General features: G+C 43.5%; 1 long non-coding RNA gene across 1 annotated transcript; it reads left to right on the top strand.

Moving 5' to 3' along the window:
* Window positions 1–3,349: 3,349 nt before the first annotated feature.
* On the top strand, window positions 3,350–7,714 carry LOC135327366 (uncharacterized). The gene is made up of 2 exons (XR_010387485.1): window positions 3,350–3,472; window positions 7,524–7,714. It is a non-coding gene; the product is annotated as an uncharacterized LOC135327366 (long non-coding RNA).
* Window positions 7,715–9,021: the final 1,307 nt, after the last annotated feature.

The following is a 9,021-nucleotide window of genomic DNA, read 5'->3' as shown; positions in this document are numbered from 1 at the left end:
GCGAGGTTGTTATCGAAGCTATATAAGCCCTTTCTACCTCCTTCTCTCCTATTCCTCCTGCCTACCTCTCCATGCTCCAAACCAAACAATTCCCCATCCCCATGCTATATTAAGATCAAGTTCAGAAAATCCAGCAGATTATCCTTAGGATTAAGTAGCATTAATAGAACGCATTAACATGTTGCTGCTATGTTTATATCAGTGGCATGTTTATTCACCACAGGCACTGACTGTTCCCTGCGGCTCCCTGCGCAGGGAAAGGTGGATAGCATACCAAAGCTGTGTATTTAGAGGCTGTGGAACAGTCTAGCTGCCGATATATTAGGGAATTTGCCTCAGGAATGTAAACAGATCCAGAAGGTTATGTGATCCAAGGCAATTAATTTTAACAGAGTTGTCTTGCATGCACACACACGCATGCAGACACATACCTGCTCACACCCCTGGACCTGTACGCTTACGTACATGTACACTAAGAACAACGTGGCTGAGGCCCTAACAATAGGTAGTGCTCCTGCCAAGGAGATGAACATTTCATACTTATTTGGGGTGGAGTGGGAGGTCACTCACTGGTCAAACAAGGAGGCATCCATTCATGATGCAAAATTAAAGGCTGACCTGGGTTTAGCTCTAGTACATGGAAACTGTACATAAAATATATCTGAGGAGGTTAATATAGTTAAATAAATTTGCCAGAATGAAAGAACAGTATGACCTCAAGAAACAAAAAAAAATAAAATCTAATCTTGTCAGGCATTTATTGGGGTCTTGGGTCATCTTAATCTTCCAGTGCAATTTGTTTACTCCCTTTATTTTTGTACAACTCTCAGCTACTCCGATGAAATGTTTTTACACATCCTGGTCAATCAGTTCTCGCCTTAAGCTCTGCCCTCCTCTCCTTTTAGGCTTGGACTGCTTCAGGGATACATTCAGAACACTGCACTTAAAATTTTTGAGTATGAGCCTTTGGCAATAAAGGATTGAGGAGTAAAAACCAGGATTTCAGTAGCTGTAGAAGTTGAATAATCTCTGAGCACCACCCAGATGGGTGGTATACAGATCAGCTTCTGCACATGCGCTCAGCTGCCCTGCCTGAGCAATTGGGTACTTACTCCCTATGTTCAGTCACAGTCTTGACACTACATTGGACACCAGCTCAACCTGAGGGTCCTGCCCCATTTGGTGTGCCAGAATGTGCTTTCGCAATCCTCAGAAAAACAGGCCATTCCCTTTAAGAAGGAATGCTCTGGGTGTTCACCTCATATAATACTCTGTGGTTAAGCATTTGCCCAAGTGGAAGCTCTCAAGTCCAAACTGAGGTTTGACCTAGGATGATTCAAACCAGCAAATACTAAGCAGTGTGATATACCAGGCTACAGACTACCGTGGGGTGGGATTCCTCCCCCCACCTCCTAGCAAGAGCTTCATTGCCCTACAGGATGTTGAGCCAGAGCTTCAGTGTCAAAGGAGCACATCTAACTCCATTTTGGTTGCAGCACTCCAGTAGAGGAGATTATTCAGTGTTCTGGTCAAAAATGTAGAGACCACCGCCTTCAAGAAAGGTACCGCAGTTGTATTCGGTGTGAGACTTGCTGCATTATATGTGCCCTGAGAGTGTCTAAGGGACTGGGTCTTGCACGCAAACTCCTGCTGAGCTTCTGGATCCTGATGGGTGTAGGAAGGAGCTGAGCACTGATTACTCAGCTTGGGCAGTTTTGGACAGGCACCTTGGCCACAAGAGGAGAAGACGCAGGAGTGCACGTAGCCTGAAGGTGAGGCTGGAGGATGTGGCCTCACCCATAACACCTCATCCAAACCAGACACACCAGCCCGCTGGGGCCTTCAGTGGCCGAGAAATCATGCCTGACAAGTCTGATGCATTGAAGCACCAAAAAGGTAGAAAGGCTTTTTGGTTGATTTTGGAACCTTAGCTGTTTCTGGCCCTTATGTCCTCTACCAGATAGAATCAACAGGAAACTCTCCACTTATTTTGATATAAACTGGACTGAGTCCTAAGCAGCAACCACAGGGAGACATGGGACTCATCTATGAAGTTCTGCTGTGGGAATGAGTTTTCAAGCTTCAAAGTCTAGCTCAAATCCAAATTTTCTCCAGTCTCAGTTTCAGGGGTATTAGGGTTCCTCAGGTATATTTAGATCAAGGAATTCAAATGCCAAGGCACTTACTTTGATCTAGAGTTTTCTCTGTTGAAATAAGGAGTCAAAATAATTACCTGCAGTTCATTACATATGGATCTGAGATTTCAGTTTATATCAATCTTACACTTTAATTTGGCCATTTACATTCCTATCATGCTTTAATTTCACTCTCTTCTAATGGACTAGGAAACCCACTGTGTTTAACCTATTTTAAATGAAACTAATTAATTACTGAAACAAATTACTTATTAAAACAAAATGTACTTAAAACATTAAAACTGTTGTCAAAAAACAATTGGTTTTTGATAAGAAATCTTTAGAGACTGCTCCTAAAACATTGCATTTCACATGTTACCAAACTACCATTCTTTCTTGTTCATATTTGCTCATCTTGTTAAAAGTATTAAGAAGCTTCTTGTTTATCTACAAGCTGAGATAAGATATGAGAATGTTTTGGTCTGATATTGTCCCTGAAAAAACAACTTTTTTCTTTTTTAAAAACCTTATTGCCTTTACAAGTAATGTGTTGGGTGCAGGGGAGGGACAGAAATCTGCTTCTGCTCCAGAGCAGTGTCTCCAGAAGGACTCTGAGCAGCCCAGTTCTAGCAACAGGCTAATACCAGTGTGACTATGGAGATTTCCCTACACAGACACCTCAGGAGACACCGCAGCAAGTTTTTGCAGTGTTTCACACCTAGGTCCTGTGCAGCGCCTGGGCCTGCAGCAGCCAAGTGCTCGGGTGGGTGATGCTGGTATTCAGAGACGCACAGAGGTGTGAACTGGCACCGCAGCTCCAGCAGCTCCACAGCAACTAGGTGGATACTTTTATCCTTTGGTCAATACACAGCAGCTCATTTAATTTTTTGAGTGATGGGCAACATTGCATTTCAAACAGGAACTAAAACAGGTTTGGTTTTCTTGAGAGCAAGTTTCCAGGCGGAGACATATAAAATCCATTTGATTCCCTGCTACATGAAGGCAAAACAGTCCAGCTTCTGGCAGCCTCAGCCAGGCAGATTCTGTCTTCTTTGCCAGTGGCAATACAAGCACAAACAAATATTAGTATCATCACTGGGGTTTTTCCTTATTTTTCTCACTTCATGAAAGTGATGCTTAGTTTCTGTATGAGCTACTTGGAGCCTTTGGCTAATTGGATCCTGATTTATAATTTGTACTGAGGTCATGCCTCGTAGTCCTGGCTGTAGCCCAGGATCTGGCTTTGCTAGTTATGGTGAGAACGCTGGAGGATGAACACGGTACCCCCGGGCTTGCACAGCGTGGCTCTTCGCCATGGACACATGGAGCTGAACCTGGTGAGCTATGTGCTCTTCTCCCCACGTGGGATGGTAGGGATTTTTAAGCTGGGGCAGGCAAAGGCTTTCCATGTACTTCTTTTAAGCTAGCTGCTAGGTTTCACTATAATATCTGCTCATAAAAAGGGCTTAGATTATCTCCCACTATAATTAATAGAAGGACTTTCAAGGATGGAATTGCCTTATTTTATCTACCTAAACACTGGGTATCTAATACAAACTAATCTTCTAGCTTCCCTGTGTGATCAGTGGGGAAAGTAAACACTTTTGGAGGATGATTCAATTGTCTTGGACACCCTTTTAAGGACAGGACGGATTATCTTGCATAGGTGCTTTTGCATTGCTTGCAGGTGACTGACCTGCCTTCTGGCAGCGACTAATTCCACTTTTACTTCATACAGGATAAGTTCAAAAAAAAGGCCAAGGCCAACTATTCTTGCTTCTCCCAACAGTGCGCTGCAGCACAGCTGTCTCTGCAGCACACGGGAAAAGCAGCTGACCCTGTGTCAGCTGTCAACATTACAACTCCCCCATTGACTCTGCCCTGGGAAGGGCCAATCCTCTGTCTTTACGTAAAATTTTGCTGAGTGCCTGTTCATAGCTGTTATTCATTAAATAGATTCACCTGACCAGAGGTCTGCCACAAACAGTTCATTCCTGGTACTGTTTTGTAAAGGCAGGGTTTATAGTTAGCAAAGCTGTTTATTTCATCTACAATAAAAGCTGGCCTTCAGTGTGATTGTGCAAGCACAATTTAGGGTGGCTGCTGACATTTTTTTAAAGCTTAGGCTTCCTTTTCATTTATCAATTAAAAACACGGGGGAAACCACAATCAAAGTGCCAAGAGTTACTCCAAATCATTGTTCTGAGTCTGAAGACAGCAGTAACTACCGGCATCTTATGCTTTCCATGGTGTTACCTGCTCCGCCATCTGAACGTCTGCTCGGAAGAGCTCAGTGCCATCTCAGACCTAAGCCCCATCAAGATCCACGATGTCAGCAGCTTTTGCTTTTCTCAGCTACGTGTTTGATCGTAGGGGAGGCATGCATACACAAGCAGTTTGCAATGGTTTGCAAAGCAGTTTGCTCCCTGCAGCCCCCAGCTTCCTGTTCTCTCCATCATTGATGCTGGTACGTTGCCCTGTGACTTTTTTGGAACATTACAACTTCCTCTGGTTTTACTAAGTCCCTTTCCTGATATCCATTCCCCTTTTTGCTACACTGTTTAGCTCCTCCATCCCCCTCATTTCTTTACCCTGTTTGCCTTCCTTAGAAAAAGCACGAACCATTGAAATGTCGCCCTCCCCATTGGCTTGTTCAGACTAGACACCAAGCTAAAAAGCTGGTCAAACACAGGTGAAATGAATCATATCCAAACTACCATTGCTCTTTAACCAGTAGCTCACTGATTAGTGTAATCTACAGCCTTGGAAACACAGGCTCAGTGTCCCTATTTTCTTCAGAAGAGGTCCCCTCTGTCCACAGAGTATTTTAATTAGTAGTTTACAGGGTAATTTTTTGTACAACTGCTCCAATGATGTTTAATCTGTAACATTGTACATGAAGTAATTAATCAACACTAAAACAGAGAGAACTTGACATTGTGGCTCATTGGTTTGATAGCTTTTGGCCCACAGACTATTTCACTATTTTATCTTCTATATTCTGTGGAGCCAATCCTTTGGGGAAGCCGGTATGAATTGTCAGGAATATGGGATTCTGTTCCAGTATTACCAGTACTTAGATTAACCTTAGAAGAAACTCTTTAACATCCAAGGTCTCCATTTACCAGCATCCCAAGTCTGTTGCAAAGGTCATCAGTGGTTGCTGAAGCCAAATAGGAGCCTGTCTTGGGTAGAAGGTGACATTGTGCAATGCAGTCAGGAGGCCAGACAGCTAACTGCTGGAGGAGACGTGAGGTTTGCCAAGTGAGAATGTCACCAGTGCACTCAGGAAGAAATCAGAGAAGCCACAGGATACGGCCCAGCAATGTCTCACCACCCCATAACCCACACACTTGTCCTCCCCAAGAAAAAAACTACTCATATTTCTAATACAGAGTAAATCACAGTGAAAACACGCAAATGCAGGCCAGACACATAGCTATGAGAACAGCTTAGCTCAGCTGATGACCACTTCTCTGGCTGCTGTCCACAAGGACTGTTCCACTGTTTAAGATGAAACTGTGTCACTTAACGTAAAGCAAGGCAATGGACCCTGTTTTTTTCATGTTTGTAGGAGAAGCCTCCACATCCTATGCAGGACATGGTCTTCACGTAAACAGTGATTTTCCCTCCATCAGCATATGAATTAGTGTATGGCAAAGCATGAGGTAAAAGCCGAGGTGTTGCATAGGCACGTACAAAAACGTTCTGATCCTCCTATTACGAGTGATGTATCAGATGACAGTTTTATGCTTTGAATTAATAGTGAAACAGAAAAAAGCATCTAAGGCACTGCAAGTTCACTTTCTTCTTGAAATCTGATATGCTACAACTCCTGCTCACCACCAATATGCAGCACGTAACAGGAAGGTAGAACAGAATAATGGGCCTTTGACACTTTCCAAAGAAAAATATGAAGTGCAATAGGCTTTTTCCTTCTTTTATTAAAAAGATGAAAATTCAAATCACATTTTGCCAGCAAAAATAATTGCAAACCTGTAAGAAGAATATAATAAAAATAAACATCTCATATTCCTTGTGGCCTGGCTAAAACAATATTCTTTTCTTAGTCTTCATTATAAACAGTTTGAGGAGCAAAATCCAAAAGAAACAATTACACACTGATTCTTCATGTGACAAACAGATTTGAGTGAGTATTTCCAAGTCATGAGATTGCTGCACAGTGGTCAGAGCTGGACATTGTCTAGCCCGGTGGGTTCCCTGTTCCAGCTATGTCCTGGTGAATGAGATACATTCAACCCATGAGAGCAAAGAGCTCACAATGCTTCCGTCCTGTGTTCCACATCACTTAGCAGCTGCTTGAGCATCACAATTTTGCTTCTCATATGAAAAGATATTGCCCAGAGGCAGATATTTCTTGGCCTATTCTTGTTTATTTTCAGTGGAGACACAAAGTCCTGATCTTCTAAACACAAGCAAACAGCAGGCAAATTCCTTGCGCAGGGATCCCTCATCTTCCCCATCTTCTGCAGCAGCAGCCTCTGTGCACAAGGAAGTCCACATCTGAGACATAGAGCACCATCCAGTGAGGCCTCAGCTAGCACCATCCTGGACCCATATGGCACAGCAAAATGCCACCTAAAACTATCAGCTCAAATGTACATGAAGTTTCATGAGGTTAGCTGAGAGCTACACCCAGCCACCAAAGCCCTCACTTTTGGCAAGATGCACTTGTTGAAGAGAAGAGTTCAAGCATAGGGTCAACACATCTAAACTGGTGCCAGACCACCCCTGGCTTTCATCCAAACACATCAGGAGACATCTCCATGCTCCCTGGCACTTCCAGGTCATAGCAGATCTGCAATACAAAAATTCACTGCCATTACTTAGAGTGGGAAAGAATCATAATGTGAACCAAAATAGCAATATCGCCAGAAAAGCTTTCCATGGAGAGGCAACACAGACAATCGTTAGGGACCCATTTATATATATTTTTATAGCTGATGTAATCTGGGAGGGGATTTGATCAAATTTTTTTGTCAACATGGGCTGCATCATTACTGGCTAAATGAACTGAGTGTTTGTGTGTAGGCTAGTCCTCTTCTGAGGCTAGTATCTTGAAAGCGTGAATCTCAAACATGCCAACTGTGAGTCTTTGCAGCAGCATATGATATGACTTTTTAGGTTTAAAGTGGTTAATATTGGTATCTGACTAACTGTGCTGTAAGTAAATGTTATGGATTTGGTTTTATTCTACTTGTACAAAGATTGACATGATATAGATCATGCAATACATCTCCCATTGATGTTAGTAGTGTTTCCTGTGTTGTTTGAATCTCAAGGCCAAAATTGGTACTTTTTTTAGTTGCAGTTCTGCACAGACAATGTATTTTTTGCTCATTTATGCCTCTCTTTGACTCTCTAAAGGTTATACGGAGGTGGATAATCATCCAACGGCCTCACAGACTCAACCTGCCAGCAGCAGCTGGCCCTGGCTGCTCCGCTCCGGTTTATTGGTTGAAGAGATTCATTGTCTTCGTGGCATCCATCATGTAAATCCAATGTGTATGCTTGACTACCCTCAACAGCACTGGCAATAAACAGCAGTCCCTGTGTCACGTTGCTCTTTATGCTTTTCTCCTTTGCTTAAATGAGTCTCATTAGCTTAAACCGCCGCTATCGTGCTTTCAGCAGCACCGCCACAGTCATCTGTGAAAGAGCTTAAGTGGACCACCAGTTTCAACCTTCAGAGATCTCCTCAGGCTGTTTTTTCTTTCCTCAGTTCATAAATGTGCCATTGCAGGACAGATATAACATAATCCTGACAAGCAGAACTGCCCCCAAAGTGATATGTATTTTTTATTATATTTGTTTTAATAATGTCATGGATATTGCTCTTTGGGATTCTGGAATTGAAAATGAAGCATTTTTGTATTTAAGAAGATGAAAGCATCAAAAATATTTTAATTAAAGATGTGCAGAAAGGGAGCAAAAGGGAGGTTTTATGGAATTTTTTCACTGGAAAAAATACAGGCAGCTTTACTAATAATACCTCCACACACATGTGATCCCTTTTCAGGAACTAGTGCTGAAAGGAGAATGGAATAAGAGAGTAGGAGCATAACCAGATCTCCCTTGTCTTAGGGGTAAGATTGCCTTGTGACTGCAGGTTTGCAGTAATGCCTGGGTAGGCCTTGCACAGGATGCGCTCTCCTGAGCACCCAAGCAGCCAACGAAGAGGCAGCACTTATGGCTATGTGGTAAGAGGAGCTGGGTAGGGAATTAGAGAGTCTGAATTGTCCTATTAACTCACAGCTTCTTCAACAACCCCCTTGTCATTCACGCTATCAAGAGGGGGGATTGTGGTCACAACAGCCACAGACTGGCTTCCACTCATGTCCAACAGCTCTCTGGATGCCTTCTAGTATCGGCGGGTGTTGTCTGGGGTGCTCTGCCTGGTGCCCTCTCCATCTTTTTCTTGAGCCATCAGACCTCACGCCCTGTCCCTCTTTCTGTGGTTGTCCCTTGAAATCAACTGTTTTTCTCTGCTGTGTTCTTTTCCATGCAGAAGGGCTTGATGGAGAGTGCCAAAGGACCCCCTGCAACATATGGGATGTAGAGGCATGTGATAAGACAAGTGCGTGAAGGGTGGGCTCGTGCAATGGGGGGATGAAGGTAAGAGTCTGTGTAACGCACTGTTTGTAGAGCCTGGCTGGAAGGTGTGGAGCTCACACTGCCCTGGTCTCCCTTCCGCTCAAAGAAATGACTCCCTGCGTGTGGCTGTCTACCTGACAGGTCAGGTACGACTCCCACTGCATTGCTAACTACCTGATTGCAGGAGCCGTTAGCTTGGCATGTGGATTAAAGGGATGAGAACAGGGCTGTGATGCTGTACTACTCTGTGTAGTAGAGGAGAGCATAAGGG

This window comes from Dromaius novaehollandiae, chromosome 2, assembly GCF_036370855.1.
Source record: "Dromaius novaehollandiae isolate bDroNov1 chromosome 2, bDroNov1.hap1, whole genome shotgun sequence".
Taxonomy (NCBI): domain Eukaryota; kingdom Metazoa; phylum Chordata; class Aves; order Casuariiformes; family Dromaiidae; genus Dromaius; species Dromaius novaehollandiae.
This window is presented reverse-complemented; position numbering and strand designations above follow the sequence as displayed.